This window comes from Chelonia mydas, chromosome 11 (genome assembly GCF_015237465.2).
Source record: "Chelonia mydas isolate rCheMyd1 chromosome 11, rCheMyd1.pri.v2, whole genome shotgun sequence".
NCBI classification, from domain to species: domain Eukaryota; kingdom Metazoa; phylum Chordata; order Testudines; family Cheloniidae; genus Chelonia; species Chelonia mydas.
In genome coordinates this window covers 14,303,161-14,324,190 of record NC_051251.2, presented here as the reverse complement: position 1 = coordinate 14,324,190, position 21,030 = coordinate 14,303,161, and the positions used below count along the sequence as shown (strand labels likewise).

The following is a 21,030-nucleotide window of genomic DNA, read 5'->3' as shown; positions in this document are numbered from 1 at the left end:
CTTGAAGGAAATCTGCGCAAGGGCAAAATTCGCTGGTCCATTCCAAGCTGCAGAAGGCCCAGAGTACAGCAGCAGTACCCTGGTTGCATTCCATAAGTAGTGCCAGAACACAGAGGTGGCGCTGTGGCCCCTGGCATTCTTTGGAAACCCTGCAGTGGCTGTAATTATTACTATAATCCCTGGCTGTGGTAGCACCCACTGCCTGGCTATGCAGATAATCCTTGCCCTACTTTTATCCTGAGAGAATTCTGTCCCCTTAACACTGTATTAGTCCCACATGCAGAGCCTCCAGCTTTGTGACGGGGGTGTTGCTTTCACCCTAAAAGAGCACTCCTGGCAAAAAATAAAGCATTGTGGTAAGATAAGTAGGCCAGCAGGCTGCAAAATGATCTACCAGGGAGTCCGCTGTAAAGATACTGGAGGCAACCTCCAACTCTGAGCCCACAGCCCCAGAAGGGGAGGAGGAAAACATGATAAAACATAGGGTTTGACATGCATGCTTGTTGTTTTTCAGGTTTCCAGGCCTCTAAGAGTCACTTTGACATTCATAGTCTGACAAATGGGTATGTGTTCTGTATGAGGACAGCTGAAACAAGGTAAGATTACATTACTCAGCTATGCGGCCCTCCTTCGCGGGACTGCCATATGCTGTACATATTGCCATGAGGCTTTCTAGACAAAAATAAATGGTTGCAAAGATCCTGCTTTTTAAAACTGGCTTCCCAGTTTGTACCTGCTGGTTTGAGAGTGCAAACCAGGAAGGCATCTAACTGCCAACCATTGTGCCAACAAGTGTTTGTGGGCAAACCATTGTGGGTACAAAATTAGCGGTTACATTCTTAGAGCTAGCCTAATTTTTAAGGCGTTGTATGGGAGTAGTAGTGACCCATTATTCGATGCTCCTGTGTAGGAATGAATATGCAATATGAGAACAGCTTCTTAGCAGCAGCTAGCATGTTTCTTGTTATTGTGGATTAAGTTATACTTTAAAATGTTTATGTCTGCATTCTGGTACCCTAATTTACACTGAATTCACCTTACTGCATGGACCATCTCAGTGAAGTCAATGGGCTACTGTGACACAGAGACCCCTTGGCAAAGGGTCCCCTGTTCTTTGCAAACATTTCTCACCTCAGACCTGACAAACTCACTACACCAAACACATGCCTTACAGGATGTTTATCCATAAATAGTAACAGGTAAGGTATCTACAGAAAGCTCATAACTTGTCAAGATTCATACTCTTTGTGAAATATACATACATAGAACTGTACAAACATACAGGTAACATTTAAGGAGTAATGTATTTATTGTGAAAGCATGCATTAGGGCCTTAGAGTACAAATTAGTCACCAGGCAATAAAGTGTCTCAGTGTTGGCTAAGTTGGGCAAAGGGAGCCTGTCACCCTGCCCTGTTTGGCTGGTGATGTAAAGTGAGGTTAAATTGTTTAGCCTTGTGCAATACTAAGACTGTAAATGGGAAACCATCAGAGGCAACACCAGTCAAACCCACTTACAGGTAAAAAAGAATCTTTACAAGAAGATGGGGTTCACCCTGACTGTGAACAGAAACAAAAGGCTTCTTTTCAGTGTAACACAGAGGAAGGGAGAAACACTCTGTATCCATTAACTGAGGAAAACCCTTTGTGGGGCAGGGATAGTTTTATGAATATTTGTATCCTGATTTTGAAAAATGAGCCAACTCTACAATAGTCTGGACTTTTGGCTGGGGGTGGGGGGAGGGATTACTTTATATAGGGTGACCAGATGTCCTGATTTTATAAAAAGAAAAGGAGTACTTGTGGCATCTTAGAGACTAACAAATTTATTTGAGCATAAGCTTTCGTGAGCTACAGCTCACTTCATCGGATGCATTCAGTGGAAAATACAGTGGGGAGATTTATATACATAGAGAACATGAAACAATGGGTGTTACCATACACACTGTAACCAGAGTGATCACTTAAGGTGAGCTATTACCAGCAGGAGAGCGGGGGGCGGAGGGAGGGAAGCTTTTGTAGTGATAATCAAGCTGGGCCATTTCCAGCAGTTGACAAGAACATCTGAGGAACAGTGGGGGGTGGGGGATAAACATGGGGAAATAGTTTTACTTTGTGTAATGACCCATCCACTCCCAGTCTCTATTCAAGCCTAAGTCAATTGTATCCAGTTTGCAAATTAATTCCAATTCAGCAGTCTCTCGTTGGAGTCTGTTTTTGAAGGTGTTTTGTGAAGTATTGCCACTTTTAGGTCTGTAATCGAGTGACCAGAGAGATTGAAGTGTTCTCCAGCTGGTTTTTGAATGTTATAATTCTTGATGTCTGATTTGTGTCCATTTATTCTTTTATGTAGAGACTGTCCAGTTTGACCAATGTACATGGCTCAAATATGCTCAAATAAATTTGTTGGTCTCTAAGCTGCCACAAGTACTCCTTTTCTTTTTGCAAATACAGATAATGCCCCTCTGCCATGTGCAGAGGATCTGGAATTTCTGCGAATAGCCAGTGTCAGGGGCTGGACATCACAGAGGAACGATTCAAAGGGACTCGGGGGTTGGGTGCTATTGTTAACCTGCAAGGCGAAGTTAGGGCTGGCAGAGCCCAGAGACGAGTGCTTGAATGGCTGAAAGTGTGGTGGTGTCAGGGAGCTGACACCCAGCTACCACAAGAAAGACTTGTTGTTGCTGGAGTCAGGGAGTAAGAAGGTGACTCATGGTCCTGGGCTCCCTGAGAACTATCACAGCTTCTTGTATGATGCTACTTAGGGTGCGTAAGAGTATCAGTTCTGGTCTACGCTAGAAAATTAGGTCGGTTTAACCACAACCTTGAGCAGCATAGTTAAGACAACTTAAGTTCCTGTGTAAACAGCACTAGGTTGATGGAAAAATTCTTCTGTCGACCTAGCTACCACCTCTCGGGGTGGTGGATTACCTATGCTGTTGGGAGAACTCCTCCTATCAGTAAAAAAGCCGAGGACAACTTGTGGCACCTTAGAGACTAACACATTTATTTGGGCATAAGCTCTTGCTGATACAGACTAACATGGCTACCACTCTGAAACCTCCTGTCAATGTAGGTCGTGTCTATACTGAAGTACTGCAGCTGTGCCACCGTAGCATTTTAAGTGTAGACAAGCCCTTAGATTGTGGCCCTTTAAAAGTTTCTAGATAACATCTCATACAAGTTACTTGTTTCAGTCTGAGTTTTAGGCGCTAAAATCGTGGTTCAGGGACACTAGCAACCTCCTCTTTTGCATTTTCTTTATATTCTGTTATGTGCATTGTTGCATGGTTCTGTATGAAAAAAGGTCTGATATGCACACAGTTTTGAGTTATAAGCCCTTTCTAAGGTTTGTGTCCCCTTACTTTTTTAGCTTTAGAGTTCGGAAGCATAAAGAAAACATAGGCGCATAGCTGATGAGAATCAGAAGACACTTTTATTCTTTTTAAAGTCATAATAAGTCAATTGGGCAAAATTATTCAGTGGAATTACACCACGGATGAATTTGGCCTCTTTATAAAAATTGCTGGTTTTGCAGAAAGTATAGCTCTTGATTTGGGACTAGAAGAATGAAACAGATTATTTTTTTATGCATTTGGGATATTCAGTATATTTTTGATACACATACCTTTCATTAAATCAGAACTCTTTGAGAGAGTAGAATAAACTTGAGCTATTCCTGACTTAGAATTTGAAGAAGCTATGTTATAAGGTTAGTGCAAGATAAATTTTTCTGAACTGCTTTGCTGAAATCTGAACATTCTAAATCTTTTTTCATGCTGACTAGTGAGAGAGATCGCTCTGTATTAATTTGGACTTCATACATGTCACATGATACTAATACATTCCAAAAGCTAAGATACAAGATTACTCCTTAACCATAGAACTAACCAACAGGAATTTTAATCAAGACAATATCCAATAATGAATAAAGACTGAATGTTTTTGGAGGTGATCCAAAATACACAGTTGGGAATTTTAATCTTGATCGTCTTTGAATTTTGTAAAAAGGATTTAAAAGTTTGTGGATCGTGCCAGTCTGGGCTGATTCCAGAAATGAGCCATCTAAGGTATTAAAGTGTTTCATCTGTACAGACACTGAATATTGCAAATCTGTCTCAGTAATTGATACCAGATAAGTTAAAAATGAACCAACCTAAGTAACTGAAAAAACTTGTTTCTGCTAAAATATAATACTGTAACATAAACGGAAAAACAGATACAATGTCTAGCCTTGATAATTTTTCTGACAAAATTAAGGCATTCGTTTTTCATAATTTATCGATTAACTTGCTTAATATTATTAAAGCTATAATTGTAGCTGATCACCTGAAATTAAACAGCAGGTTTCTTACTCAGAGAGCATGTATATACATAACATAAACATGTGTGCACGCGTCTATATCACCATATCTGCTATCATGATCAAAGTTTCCAAAAGTACTTTCAGTTATTGCTGCAGAGAAGGGACATATCTTCTTCCAGTTCCTCATGTTGTTATGTATGCTACTGCTTTAATGCCATATTCTGCATGAAGTTTCTTTAATGGAAACCAATTAAAACAGGTTTTGCTACTACCTGGCTGGAAATTCAGAATACTTATTGTACATATTTATCATAATATACTTGGGTTACGTGCATTAAAGTACATTCTTTTCCCCCAGTTTCTATTCAGCATAATTATACATGCAGTCATTTAAAACAATTTAAGAAAATGAAATCATTGAAATGGCTCATTTTAGGCTACCCTAATGTCTCAGCTGATAAAACAGTATCACTGAGCTTTTTCTTGGGGAAGATTAGAATTTAGGCACAATTTAGGGATTTCAGCTCTTTTAAATTGGAAAGGGACGGGGTCATTACATAAGTGCTGTTCCCTGTCTCTGAAGAGAGGCCTAGCTTACATCTCTTTCAGGATTTGATTACTACTGTATCTAAATATTTAAGTGAAAAGATAGTAGGGGTTAAAGAGGAGGGGAAATTATTCACATTTTTTTGTTTCTTCCTAATATTAATGCAAGTCCCAGCTACTTTATTTTCATCTTTCAGCCAGTCGCATGATTTAATCTCGGCTATGTAGTGAAAGTTTAAAAGCCTAATGCTGTAAGCTATAAACCGAACTAAGCACAGAAAGGAATTTACAGTATGTTAAAAGAAAAGGAGAAGAACCTAATAGAGTTATAGACATTTCAAGGATAGAATAATCAAGTGTGTACAATATAAAGCAGAAGGTTCATAATGATTGAAAAGTTGGGGGGGGGAAGCTATTTTGTAGTAGCTCCATGAACTTTGGCTGAACCTTTCTATTTGGCAGCCTCCAGTAAGGACAGCCTAAGATGAGGCATTAGGGTTTGAATCTGAGAAGCTGACATCAAGCAGACAGCAAGACATGATATCTTATTTTCCTGAGCTATGCTGACACAAATTGAACTCCACTTATTATTTTCTTATGCCAGTAAAGTTGCACTTGGCATTTAAGCGGTTTGCTTGCAGATGTTCGACCATTGGCTGTCTTCATTTAAATAATTTGCAGATTGTTTCGTACGATTAAAAGACAGCAACTATTTCTTCATGAGTCCAGTTCTATAAGCTTTCTTTTTTGCTTCTTTGACCTTGTCTAAGGTAAGAATTTGGTGTTAAATCCAAGTACCCAAAGGGTACAAAGCCAGTTTTCTGTGTTATTAAAGGAGGAAAACTGAGAATGGAGGAAACTTGCCTTTAAACTGTTTGACTGATTTCAGTAAGGAGAAAAGACGAATGTTATTAAAGATTTCTGCTCAGGAAAATAAAAGTTCAGCTTCTTAAGCAGTGCATGTTTCTTAAGCAGACAGTGCAAGTTGTGACAACATTGAATATTGTACATAGGGTGACCAGATGTCCCGTTTTTATAGGGACAGTCCCGTTTTTGGGGACTTTTTCTTATATAGGCACCTATTACCCCCCTCCCCTGTCCCGTTTTTTCACAGTTGCTATCTGGTCACCCTATGCATAAGAACTAGTTAACAATGCTTAGAATGTGTGTTACTTATCGGTCTTAACACACAGCACAATTGTGCATCAAACCTGGCATCTAGATACCTGCCATTACTTTTTTTACATCCGATGCTTGATCTTTTCGAATCGCTGACATACGTTCACTGTGTTAGATTTTACTTATTCATAGGAAAGAGTCTTTTGCTTGGTACAATGTGTTGTTTTTATTTGCTTGTTTGTATTCTTAGGCAACACATACACAGAGAATACTAGTGAATAGCTCTTAGAAGAAAGTAAGATGTCAGTCTACATTACAACTGCCTGGGGTGAATGGAGAGAATTCATAAAGGGTTAGAAAAAAAGACAGTGCTTTATAATGAAATGTACTTCATGTAATTTATGACTACGTAGTCAGAGTGTAGTCTGTCTTTCCCTATCTCTACCCTCACCCCTACTGTCTAGCAATTCTTAATAATGGTTTGGGGGGAGAATGTTCTCTACCACTTATTAAGTAACTCTTTTCATTTTACCAAAAGAGTTCTCTTTAAGAATTACAAAGCATAATCTGACAACATGGCCAATAATTTAAGAAAGTGTTGTCCACTAGACAAGACTGGGAGTCAGGAGATGTGGGGAAACCCTGGTCCCATTGAAGCCAATGGGAGTTTTGCCATTGATGTCAGTGCGGCAAGGATTTGACCCAAGGTTCTGTTCCCAACTATTTTACTGACTTGCTTGGTGATCTTGTGCAAGTCATCTATAACAAAACATGCCTCAGTTTCTCCATCTGTAAAATGGGGATAATAATGTCTGAGATAGTACAAATGGTGAGGACATGCAGCTGGATGATTCTGCTTCAGGAATGGGTTGAATGTCACATATGGACCATCAGTGCAAAACAGTTCTCCCAAATTGCAGTGTGCTGTTCATGAAAAATGTGAAAATACACATTATTTTTGAGATATATCTTACCTAAAGCAATATTTTAGCATGATTTGATAAATTGCACAGGAAGCAAGGGAAAGAATTGGTGTGTCTGCTAGACTACCAGGCAGCAATTAAGGAGGATAAAGACATTGCAGAGAAGTTTAAATGATTTCTTTGCATCAGTCTTCCCCACAGAGGATGCTGATGGATACCTACTCTTTTCTAGTAATAAAGATGATATACTGTCAGAAATTGAGGTTTAAGAATAACATGGCTTAGTTGCTAACACAAATACACAATCTCTAATTAAATCTACTATACCTGACGACCGGGCTCTATCTTTAATAAATGAACTCTCAGCGATCCTGTGAATTACTAGCGACTAAGCCTTTTCTCAGTACTCCAAGTAGTGTGATTGTAATGAAAATTAAAAATATATATTATTATGTAATATGGATATAGTATACCCAGCACAGCTCCTGCAAAGGAAAATCATGCCTCACTAATCTGTTAGAATTCTTAGAGCATTTTAACTAAATAGTAGATTAAATAAAACTTGCTGATATGTTTTATTTGGACTTTCAAAACACTATTGTCAAAGTCCCTCTCAAGAGACTGTTACAAGAGGCTATTAAGAAAAGTGGTTATGGAATGACAGGCAAAGATCCATCACAGATTAGAAACTGTCTAAGAGACAGTTTAAAAAGAGTAGTAATAATTGGTCAGTTTTCAGTATTGCTAGTGGGATATCCCAAGATCACATACTAGGAAGTGTCTTTATTATATTAACAATCAGAAACGGTGGTAAACAATTTAGTGGCAAAATTTGTAGATGACAAAAAAGTATTTATTTTAGTCAATATTAAAGGAGCCAGTGAGAGACTTGACTAAGAGAGGGAAATAGGCAGTATGATGGCACATGTAATTAATTGCTGAAAGTGCAAATTATTGTACTTAGAAATAAATAATTTGAACTGTTAATACACATTGTTGGACTCTAAATTAACTGAAACCACTAAGGAAAAAGACCTGGGCGTCAAGGTGAACAGCACAATGATAATCTCTGTACACTGTTCATTGGTGGTCGAATTAACAAACAAAGCGTTTGAATGCATAAAGAATGGGATAGAAAACAATACTGGTACAATCAATGGTATGCCCTCCCATGGACTACTGTGTTCAGTGCTATGAAGTTATCTGATTAGAGTATGACCATGCAAATCATTGTTGCTACACTGTAATATAATTGCAATTAATCTTATACAAAGTGTGATGCATGGCCATAAAGGGTTAAGCAGCCTCCAGGCTAATTGACCCAGATTCAACCTTTAGGGACATATTGGTAGATTATGTTTGTGTTTTTATGTGTTTACATATATATTGTTAGAGGTTAACAATGTTATCAAACAGTCCCTGTCTATGCTGTATTCTATTAATTCAGAGATCAAAAGGACATCTTAACATTTAAATGAACTGTAAATATAGTGATATCACTGTATTCATCTCTCTTTGAAAAGTATAACAAATCACCTGCGAATGGTGGAAACAGGCAATTGCCTTATGTTAATCCGTGTATCTAATTACTGGTGGTGCTTAGGAAATAGGTCTCCTTCAAAGTCTCCATGATTGCCTATTGTTTGCCTAAGCTGTCGAAGAGGACCTGGAACCTTATAAAAATGTCTTGGGTCCTGATCCTTTTTATCTCAGATCTTCTTTATGCTTCATGCAGGGGAATCTTAAGTCCTAAGACTGAGATCTCCAGAGTCCCATCTGGATCACCCTAAATATGATCATTGGACTATAACCTATGGACTAATTCTGAAAGAACTCTTTGCAACTACAAAGCTCACCATTTCTACTATAAATCTGATCTCAGAACTGTACTCATGTTTGTATGTACATTGATCTTTTAACCAATACTCTCTCTTTTCTTTTTTAATACATTTTAGTTTAGTTAATAAGAATTGGCTGTAAGCATGTATTTGGGTAAGATCTGGAATATTCATTAACCTGGGACGTAATGTGTCCGATCCTTTGGGATTAGTAGAATTTCCTTATATGATTAATCAGATTTTCAGTAATCCTCATCATACTTGACTTCGGTGTCTGGGTGGAGGCCTAAGTCTGGGTTAATTTAAGGGAACTGTGTTGTTAGCTTCTGGGTAACCAGTAAGATATTATAGAAGCTGTTTTGTTCGGACTTGGTAAATCTAAATATTGGAATATCCACCAGCTTTGGGGATTGTCTGCCCCATTCTTTGCAGTTCACCCTAATTGAGTAACTCAGCGTGGCTCCCTGGGACTCCGATCACAAGTGTCTTTCACCATATCTCAAAAATCTAGCAGAGTCAAGTGACAAGAATGATTAGAGACACATGAGGAAAGACTGGGTCTGTTTAGTGTAGAAAGATAATATGTACTAGGGGACATGGTGGAGGTATATGTCATGATGGATGGTATAATGAAGGTCAATCACAAGCTCTTGCAATAGCCTTTCTCTAAAAAAGCTAGAGACATTTCATTAAACATTTAATGAAATGAAAAGTCAACACATTTATAAATTATAAAAGAGAATATAGCACATAATTAACTGTAGAACTCACTGCAACGAGACCATTGGGGCTTTAGACTGGTCAAAAAAGGATTGGGCACTTATAAGGATATGAGACTATCCATAGCTACATTAATAATAAGTAACTTTTTAGAATAGAGATACGCTATTTGTTATAGCATAAACCAATCAAAAACTGACTGCATTAGGAAAACACTTCCCCTATCTGCAGGTTATTCCATATTTGCCCTCTTCAGTTAGACACCTTGCACGGAAGCATTTGGTGCTGGCTACTTATGTGAAACAGGACACTACTGAAAACAGACCATCGGCTTATCTGGCATGGGAACCCCAGCACTTCTACAAAGCAGGGAAATCACAAACATTTAAACAACTCACTTTATTATAGATACAAAGTATCAGTTCAGGCAAGAATTATTTTTAGATGACCAAAAGAAACAAAATACAGGGGCAAATGACTGCTAAAATATTTCCAAATAAGTTGGCACATGTTAATGTGCAGTGTAGGAACTTGGACCTCCATGTGATGTAGTGTGATGTAGAGATAAGATGGGGAGGTGAAGCTGTATATTTATCATGGAATTATTGTTTGTCTGTTTAGTAGCATTCGAATCAACTATATACTTTTACTTACTGATTTAGACAGAAGTAATTTGTACAATGATTGTGGCCTTGTCAGTACTTGGGATTCTTGCCGCTGGTGACCAGCAACTGCACCAATGCACAGTGTAGATAGGGAAAGGTGCAATTGTCCCCTCCTTGAAACAGACATAAACTCAATTGGTACAAATCAGTTTTCCTTAGTTATGGCTGGGTTTTATATTGGTGCAGCTATGCAAGTTGTTGGCTGAATTGGCATGTCTGTTTAGTGTCTACCAAAGCCATCCCGTCCATAGGATGGACCAGGGCAGTCGCACTGTTGGGGGGCACCGCACTTCGGGATGAGGGGTCCAGGGCGGCCTGGAGGGTTAGAGGGGGGCCTGGCGCTGGCAGCAGCAAGAGACCTGGCCCCAGCCCGCCGCACTCCACTCCGCCCCGCCGGCTCCTGGCATCGTTTGGGGGGGGGGGCAGGAAGAGGCGGGGTGGGGTGGGGTGGAGTGGGGGCAGGGCCTGGGCCAGAGGCGGGGGGGGGGGGGTGTCCCAGGCCCTGCATCCCCCTAGGGTAGATGAGAGTAGATAGTACTACCTGCGGCTCATCAAACCCAGTGCCTTGTGGGTAGCCCAGGACGGTGTAAGGCTAAGGGAGCAACCCCTGACAGTAGAGCCCCACTGCCTTATGGGTGAATTTGGGAGAATGTAAAGCTATGAGTGTAAACTCGACAGAAAATCTGAAGTGGAGCCCCAAAGGCCCTAAAGTACTAATATTTTAGTATCTTTCCAGCAACTTCTGCAGCGGATCAGGTACCAGATGTATTGGTGCTTGCTCCCCTCTGGATTTTACTGGTGATGACAAGCAGGGGAGCCTGATGCATGGGCAACTCAGGGCCTCCATTTCATCTGCCCAGGCTTCATCCTGGAGAGGTACTCCAGCTTCGCCTCGAGCATCAACACAACACAGAAGGCAGCAGTCACCGGATCTAAGCTCTTACTTGATTGGCATAGAGTTGAGCGCCAGGGACTGTCTCCGACAGTGGGAGAAATCATCATATCTCACTGGATAACCACTGTCCGCCATAAAACTGGGCAGCCCCCAGACAATAGGCTGTTGTCCCGCCACAATCTGGCTGCTTCAATGGGTGCTTGGGGCTTAGAGTTTTATAACTTGACAAGTGGACTTTAACCAATGCACCAGGCAAATCAAGTAAAAGGAAAGAAAACATCCTTAAAGATAGGGTGCTAGAACATTCACACCATAACAACTGGATTATCTGAGGACCTTCAACAGATCAACGATGCATGTAAAACTGCCGTGATCAATGATGAGCTCAGACGACTCAAAATGTGGATATTGCATCCCTCCAAGAAACACGTCTAGCATCAAGTGGATCTTTAGAAAAAAAGACTACCCCTTTTTCAGGCAGGGGAAAAGTGCCGAAGAAACACAAGAGGAAGGAGTGGGATTTGCCATCAAGAACTCACTTCTGGGGATGATTGAGCCACCTACAAATGGATCAAAGAGAATTTTGGCACTACGCTTGTTCACATCTGAGGGCCCAGTCAACCTTGTGAGTGTGTATGCCACAACACTCTCCTCATCCTCTGACATCAAAGACCAGTTCTACAACCAGTTGAACACCACCACCATCAGCAAGATTCCGAAACACTAATATGCTTCCTGCTAGGGGACTTCAATTCAAGGGTGGGACCTGATCACGAAGCATTCACCAACTGTCTTGGTCAACATGGAAATGGTAAGATGAACAGAAATCGTCAGAGACTGCTAGAATTTTGTTCCTATTATGATCTCTGTATAACAAACTCATTCTTCCAGACAAGGCCACAACACAAAGTGTCTTGGAAACACTCCAGATCCGGCCACTGGCATCAACTGGATCTTATCATCACAAGGTGTACCAACTTTAACATCATCCTCATTACCCGCAGTTATTACAGTGCTGATTGCAATACAGACCACTCTCTGGTATGCAGCAAGGTCAGACTTAAACTAAAGAAAGTACACAGATCTAAAGTAAAAGGATGTCCTCGTATTAATATCAGTGCCATAGCAGACCAAGAAAAGTCACGTACAAGAACATACTTTAACAAGTCTTTGACACCAGTGCCACAAACGTCTAGCTGTAGTGAGAGAAACTGAAGAACACAATCTACAATGTCAGTCTTTCGGAAGAAGGAAAACGAGACCAACGACTGGTTTGATGCATATTCCACTGTGTTGGCACCAGTCATAGAGGCCAAATGCATAGCCCAAACCAACTACAAGAGAGACCTAAATGAAAAAACCTTACAAGCATTGAGAGTGGCAAGAACCAAAGTACAACAAACTGCTCAGTGCTGTGCCAATGACTACTGGCTGTATTTATGTGGAAGCATCCAAGTAGCAGCTGATGCAGGCAGCATCAGAAACATGTATGATGGGATCAAGAAAGTTTTGGTCCAACTACAAAGAAGATAGCCCCATTGAACAGGGGAAACTATCAATGACCACACCAAGCAGATGGATCACTGGGTAGAACACTACTCTGAGCTTTACTCTTATAAAAATATTGTTACAGACGCAGCCATCAATGCCATTGAAAGCTTGCCTGTTATGAACCAACTTGATGATGAATCAACTATCAAGGAGAGCTTAGCCTTGCCATAGATGGCCTCCCCAATGGAAAGGCCCACAGAAAAGACTGCATACCATCCAAGGCCATAAAATGCGGAAAACCTATTCTACTGCAACATCTTCATGAGTTGCTCTGCCGGTGCTGGAAAGAAGGTAAAGTACCACAAGAAATGAGAGATGCCAACATCATCACTCTCTATAAAAACAAATGTGACAGGAGTGACTGTAACAACTATTGTGGCATTTCCCTCCTTAGTGTTATGGGAAAAGCCTTTGGCCGAGTTGTCTTGAACAGACTTCTGTCCTTGCAGACAGAATCTATCCTGAATCACAGTGCAGCTTCAGAGATGAAAGGTCTACAGTTGACATGATCTTCTCGCTGAGACAACAACAAGAGAAATGCAGAAAATAAAAGAGACCCCTCTAAACAGCCTTTGTTGATCTCACAAAGGCTTTTGACTTTGTCAGGTAGAAGTGGACTAGTCGCACTTCTAGAAAAGATTGGATATCCCCCCACCCCCCAAAGCTCTTAAGCATGATTTGATCCTTCCAAGAAAACATGTACAGCACGGTCCAGTACGACGGCTCAATCTCTGACGCTTTACAGATTCATTGCAAAGTTAAGCAGGGTTGTGTACTTGCCCAAACCCTGTTTGGGATTTTCTTCTCCTTGCTGCTGAAACAAGCTTTTGGTTCCTCAACTAAGAGAATCTACTTGCACACAGGAGCTGATGGAAAGCTGTTCAATCTTGCAAGACTCAGATCTAAAACCAAGACTCGGGAGGACCTTATCCAACACCTCCTCTTTGCTGATGATGCAGCAGTGACAACCCACACAGAAGCTCATCTTCAAAGCCTAATGGACAGTTTTTTCCAAAGCCTGCCAAGAGTTCAGGCTTACTATAAGCCTAAAAAAGACTAACATAATGTGCCAAGGAGTTTAAGAAGCATGTTCCATCACGATCAACAACTATGAACTTGAAGTGGTGAATGAGTTCACATACCTGGGGTCCACTATTGCAGTCAACCTTTCACGTGAAACAGAACTCAACATCTGCATTGGAAAACTGCCACAACAATGTCTAGACAGGACAAGAGGGTATGGCAAAACAACAAACTGGCAGAACACACAAAGATCTGTGTGTGATATCAGCACACTTTTGTATGGGAGCGAGACATGGACCTTATACTCTCATCAGGAAGTGAGGCTCAACAGCTTTCATTCCTCGAATCTCTGGAATATCCTGAAGGGACAGAGTCACCAACACAGAGGTACTCAAACTGGACAGCATACCCAGCATGCAAACACTCCTCAAACAGAGATGCCTCCACCGGCTTGGGCATGTGTGCCTGATGAATGATGGGCACATCCCATAGGACATCCTTTACAGTGAATTGAGATCTGGAAAAGACCCAAAGGACGTCCAAAATTGCGTTTCAAGGATGTGTGCAAGCGAGACCTTAAAGAAGTGGACATGGATGTGGACAAATGAGAAGATCACACTCAAGACCGCAGCCTTTGGAAACAAGAGCTTAACAAAGGTCTCCGGAGTTACAAGAGGAAGCAGTCCAGCTTAGCAGGGGATAAAAGAGCTCACAGAAGGGAGAGCCCAAGGGGTCAAAACATCGCCTTTTAAATGTGACAGATGCAGCAGACGTCTCTTTCGAGTGGGTCTCTTCAGCCACGTTCACGACTGCCATAAAACCAACTGAGTAAATTCTTTACTTCTCAGGGGTGCATACCCATGGTCTCTTGAGACTGAAGGATGCCTACTATGTATTGAGGGAACAGCTACGGCTCTGTCAAAATAGAGAGGAAGGCATCATGCTAAGTACACAGAATGAGCTGGACAGTTTAACCATCAGCACCTCTGCATAAAAGAAAAATAAACTTTGGGTTAGAATTTGTTTCCTGAAGGAAACAGAGATGCCCAACAAGTCTTCAAAATTCTACAGTACTTGATATTTTTTAAAAAAATTCTTCTTAGTTATTTGAGGTCATGCAAAAAAAATTAAGTTGCAAAGCTATTATTAAATTCAGGGCAAATTTAAATTTTTAAATCTTTTAAAAATTTTATTCTGTCTTTGTCATGTTTTTTTACCCCAGATGTGCAGTACTCTCATACATTGCATGCAAGCTAATTACTTACTATTGCATTCTGTAACCAGACTTCATTAACAGAAGTAAGTCATCAATCATACTACTGTTAACTATTCTGGACTAGATCCTCAGCTGAAGTAAACTGTTATAGTGCCAATGAAATCAACATAGCTATGCCAATTTATACTAGTGAAGGATTTGGCCCTATTTTTCTATTATACTATCAATATAGCAAATTCTATTTTATAGTCATGGAAGATTAAAGAACATGTGAATAGCAAGAAGATACATCAAAAAGATTCCTTTGGTTGAAGGCATTTAAACATCCTGCTTTCCTTTTGGTCAGTAGATTGCTACATTAAACTGAGAATAATGCAGCTTGACTGGAGATGTAATTATTTTAATAGGTTTGTGGTTATATTGTAGGAAACTTTTAACTAAGAAAGATTTAATAGAAATTGAATCAACTTGTAGTATTAACCAAATATAGTCCTATGTAGCTCTGTAGCCAGCCTTGGTTTCCCTTTTTAGTAATGAGACTAGAGGGAAGAATCTTAGATTCACACTCATAGACTTTAAGGTCAGAAAGGACCATCATGATCATTTAGTCTAATCTCCAGTATATTGCAGGCCACAGAACCTCACAGAATAGACCCCTAGCCTTTGGATGAATTACTGAAGTCCTCAAATTAAGGTGTAAAGACTTCAAGTTACAGAGAATTCACCATTTACACTAGTTTATATCTGCAAGTGATCTGTGCCCCATGCTGCAGAGGAAGGCAAAAAACCCCAGAATCTCGGCCAATCTGACTTGGGGGGAAATTCCTTCCTGACCCCAAATATGGCAATCAGTTTACTCCTGAGGGCATTCTGCACCAAAAAATTAAATTTCTGCACATGATATTTTAAAATTTTGAAATTCTGCAAGTTTTATTTGTCAATAAATAAATTCAGAGGCTCCAGCATGGCAGTGGGAGCACAGGCCACTGGCTGTATGAAGATCTTTTATGAGGTCCTGACTACTCACCAATACCAAATCTAAAATGGCATCACCTTTTATTGGTTCAGCAACTAATTAGTGAAGAAATCTGTCAGCTATCACATCCAGGAAAATCTGGGCCCTACTATTATTAGTAGCAGTTGTTCTCCAATCTATATCTGGGAAATTAAAGTCTCCCATAATCACACAATTCCCAGTAGTAGTGATTTCATTAAAAACATTACAGAGGATTCTATTCATATCCAAATCGGATCCTGGTGGCCTGTAATACACTCCAAGCACTCTAGTAGCTTTCTTCCCCAAAGTGATTTTGCCCCCAAACAGACTGTCTTATCCATTCCATCGCTTCTGATTTATTTACAGTCTACCTCATCATTAATATACAATGCTACTCCACCACCTTTGCCTTTAATTCTGTCTTTCCTGAACAGGACATACCCTTAATACTGTACTCCAGTCGTGATTAGTATTCCACCATGTTTTTGTTATTTCTATAATATCTGATTTCACTTCCTGCTCCAGTAGTTCTAGTTCCTCCATTTTATTACCCAGACTCCCTGCACTGGTGTACAAATATCTTAACTGTTGCTGCTTGACTTCACCCACATTCCTCACGCAATTGGGTACAGTCATTCTACTGCCAGAATAACCTATCTTACTGATATCAGCACTATCCTTCCTCTTAATGTCCATTCTCCTACCCACTTCTGTTCCTTTCTCCATTGGTGTATCCTTTCTTACTTGATTTTCTTCCCTCTCAATGTTAAAATCAGCTGTGGAGATTACATGAGCATCTCCCAACAGTCTCCTCTGAGTTCCTAGTTTAAAGCTCTTTTAATGAGTTGTGCCAATGTCCATCCCAGAAGTCTATTTCCCTCCCTACTCAGGTGGAGTCTACCCCATGAGAACTGTCTTCTCTCCATGAATGCCTCCCAGTGGTCAAGCATCCCAAAGCCCTCCTTATAGCACCACTGCCTTAGCCATCTTAGTCGTCATGATCTTGTCTCACCTTCATTCTCCTCCTATAGGGACAGGGAGAATCCCACTGATGATCACCTGAGTCTCCATTTCCATAAGCTTCTTCCCCAGCCTGGCATCGTGGTCCTTGATGAGTTCCAGTGAGAATCTAGCTGTGTCATTTGTTTCCACATGAAGGATAATCAGTGGATTCTTTCCTGCTCCCATTAGGACCCTCTTTAGCCTGAGGTCCACATCCCATATCTTAGCTCCCAGAGACAGCATACGCTTCTGTTCTTTTGATCAACTCTGGTGACAGGTCTGCAGGGACTAGGGAGTCCCTAATCACGTAGATCTGCCTTTTCCTGCTGATGGTGTGATTTTCTGGCCTTCCTTTTGTTCTTTCTGGCTGCGAGTCCTCTTGTCTTTTATTCTCCCTTGCAATCTTCTGCAAGTCATCCTGTATCCTCCTGGGGCTCTGAGCTCTGGATATCTCCATTGGCTCTTCCCCTCTTCTTAGAGGACTAGCTGCTCTTGTCTTCTTCCATGCCCTCCCTCCTTCAGCTACAGCTGGCTGTGTCTGTTCTTCATTTTCCAACTCAGCAAACCCGTTCCTGAGCTGTATTTCTCCTTCACTAGCCAGTCTTTTCCTCTGCCTGGTTCTTGTAAGTCACATGCTCCCACTGACCACTTTCCTCAGCCAGCAGTCTCCCTTCTGAGTTCTTCAGTCCAGCTTAAAGAAAAGGAGTGCTTGTGGCACCTTAGAGACTAACTAATTTATTTGAGCATAAGCTTTCATGAGCTAGAGCTCACTTCATCGGATGCATCTGCAAGTCTTGACTTTTCCCTTCAGCTTCCTCTTGCCTTTGGCCCATCATCTGCTTGAACCCCCTTTGAAACACAGCCATAGATTCACCTGCATCTACAAGCCTGGGATCTTCTCTTCCATCAGCTCTATCGAGTAGCACTTCATACAAACAAAGCTCTTTTCAGGTACCCACTCTAGGATCATGTACATCCCGCAGCTTCCACGTCTGGTCATCTTCATTGTCTCTTCCATGGCTTCCATCACTATCACTGCTGCCTCTGTACCTGTCATAGTCTTCCCACCTAAATTCCTGCCAAGGGGCAAGAAAAAACAAACACCAAACCCCCAATCCCAAACTCCCCTTACAAACTCCCACTCAAATACCACTGTTTACAGCTCTGTTTGCTGACTGTTTGGCTGCCTTTATAAGCGTCCTAATCAGGGCTCTGCTTCTCTCACAGCACACTGCCCCCTACCACCCTCTACGAACTGAACAAGGGAAAAAACACCCACACAAAACAGAAAAAAACACACAACACCCACAAAAAAACTTGCTCACTGCCCCTAAGGAACAGGCGCTTGTTCCTCCCTTCTCCTCCAACAGAACTTACACTCACCTCCCCCTGTTTACAGCTCTGTTTGCTGCACCTGTTCCGCTGCTCCTTGTCATCTCCTGGAAGCTTTACTGAAAAGAGAAGCAATTCATGGTCTGATTCTCCCCTCCCTTTCTATCAATTTGTGGCCCTTCAAATGGTAAAGCCACCCAAGTCTTGGCCACCTCATCGGCTTATTAATAGAACAACAACAAACCCATCGAAGTGGGGATAGGGAGCTAGAAAACAATTGAATTTGGATTGTGGAGATAGGAATCCAGGAGGGACCCATTTCTAAATCTTCTCTTGGGTCCTGGCTCCAGGACCAGTGGTAGAAGCTCTTCTTGTGGAATCCCAAGGTAAATTTTTGAAAAGCACCTATGTTACTTAGGACCTAGAGCAGAGGTGGGCAAACTATGACCCGTGGGCCACATCCAGCCCACGGGACACGCTTGCCCAGCCCCTGAGCTTCTGCCCTGGGAGGCTAGTCCCTGGCCCCTCCCCCGCTCTCCCCTCTCCCCTGCAGCCTCAGCTCGCTCTGCTGCCGATGCAATGCTCTGGGTGGCAGGGCTGTGAGCTCCTGGGGCAGCGCAGCTGCAGAGCCCAGCCTGACCCAGTGCTCTGTGCTGCGCGGTGGTGGCGTGGCCTGGTCCTCCAGGCAGCGCGGTAAGGGGGCACGGAGCAGGGGGGGTTGGATAGAGGGCGGGGGAGTTCAGGGTGGTGGTCAGAGGGCCGGGGTGTGGATGGGGGCGGGGTGGGAACAGGGGGTTGAATGGGGGCAGGGGTCCCGGGGGGGCAGTCAGGAATGAGAGAAGGGGTTGGATGGGGCGGCAGGGGGCAGTTAGGGACAGAGGTTCTGGGGGCAGTCAGGGGACAGGGAGTGGGGGTGTGTGGATGGGGCCGGGGTCCCGGGGAGGGGCTGTCAGGGAACGGGGGGGTTGGATGGGGCAGGAGTCCCGGGGTAGGGGGGTGGATAGGAGGTGGGGGCCGGGCCATGACCCCTTCCCCTAACCAGCCCTCCATACAATTTCCAAAACCCGATGTGGCCCTCAGGCCAAAAAGTTTGCCCGCTTCTGACCTAGAGTCACCCAAAATCACTATTTTTGGGTGTCCAACTCTAGATACTATAATGGGGCCTGGTTTTCAGAAAGTTCCGATCACCCACCTCCACAGGCCCCTTCAAGATGTCTCCAGTTGGGAATTCAAAAACTGAGGCAACCAAAATCACCAATCACTTTTGAAAATTTAATTCCCATTTTCAAAAGCAACTTAGAAGTCTAAGGCTATGTATACACTACAAGATAGGGGTGAGATTCCCAACTTGCGTACGCATCCTGACACTAACTCGATAAAAACTAACACGAATAGAAATAGTAGTGTAGTATGGCGCAGCAGCAGTGGAGGTCCGGCTTAGCTGCGTGCAGTACAAACCCGCCTGAAAGTAATAGGTATGTATTTGGCACAGCTAACCCATGCTACCACGGCTACACTACTGTTTATACTTGTGCTAATTCTCATCGAGCTAGAGCAAGGATGTACACGCAAGTAGGGTATCACAGTCCTAGCTCCTAGTGTAGATGTAGCTTAACTGTCATTGAAAAACAAGTCACTTTTGAAAATTTTACCTCTGGTCTAAATGAAGAAGTACTTTAAATAACTCTCAAGAAGCTTGCTTTTGTGAAGTTTCAAACCTAGATTCCAGAGCAAAATGTATTCAATATCTTTAACTAAGCATCCATAATCACCCTCAGTAGCTTTTTGGAGGTTCACTCCTACTGTACAAAATGTTAGGTCATGATTCCTATATCTACATTATAGCTTGAACAGGGACAGCTCAGCTCAGAGCAAGAGAAAAGGAGATTTCAAGGAAAAGTTTAACAATGATTCAGAAAGTTTGGAGTGTTTGTGATGCATTTTTGAAACTTTAGACCTTCATGTTATTAGCTCAGGAGAAACTATTAATATGTATTTTAAAAACAAAATAGGACCAAATTCTGCGTTGAATGGGGTTGTACAGGTATATCTCCAGGTAGAAAATGGCTCTTAGATTCCTGATCTGTGGCAGTCTTTTTCGTTTGAAGATCATTGTTGTTTCCTAAAATCATACTTTGGAAAAGGTCCATTTTCCCTATGGACTTGTATATTAGTGATGATCAGGGTTATAGAGTTCAGGGTCTATCTGAATGCCAAATTCTCTCATGATAGGAGGAAATATGAATAATGAATGGAGGGGGGAGATGGAAATGGTAGATTTTTTGCCCAAGAATTCTCTTTTTAACAAATAATACGAACCAGATTCAGAATCCTTGAAGTAAAAGCAAGTCTTTCCACTGACTTCACTGGGCTTTGGATCAGGCTTTAAGATAGGAGGTTTGGGTATATGCAGTTGAAAGGAGCTATGGTGGAGGAAAGAGTTGATGAGGTTGTGGCAACAGAATGTATACTTTTTGAAGATTAATTTACTCTGTAGCTCTTAAAGATGGAGGGCCAGATTCACCGGTCAGTAATGCTGATATGATTTGTGGAAACACCATTATGGAGCTGTTCCAGATCCACAGCAGAATTAAGCCTAGTCTCTGCAGAACAGATTTGATGTAGCTTGATGATAAAGTTTGGGGAAGCTTGAACTTCTGCTACCTGTTTTCTGGATAAAGGGCTTCAGCCTGACAACTCAATGAATTTCACAAGTAATATTTTAGTTCATTTACTCTCCTCCCTCTCCACATAATTCCAAAATGGAATTTGTCTCATTGCCCTGCATTGAGACTTGAGCTGGTTTACAAATTGTTGAACACTTTTTGTGAATAATGTTTGTCAAAATTCTTTGAAAAATTTTGACCAGCTCTAATTGAGGGCAGTGGCATTTAGAAT

General features: G+C 41.7%; 1 long non-coding RNA gene across 1 annotated transcript in view; it reads left to right on the top strand.

Annotated features, from left to right (window-relative positions):
* LOC122462481 overlaps positions 1-21,030 on the top strand; it is a 122,014-nt gene that overhangs the window by 13,830 nt on the left and 87,154 nt on the right. Inside the window, exon 2 of the long non-coding RNA XR_006285035.1 lies at positions 515-596. This is a non-coding gene — a long non-coding RNA (uncharacterized LOC122462481). The remainder of the gene's footprint in view (positions 1-514; positions 597-21,030) is intronic.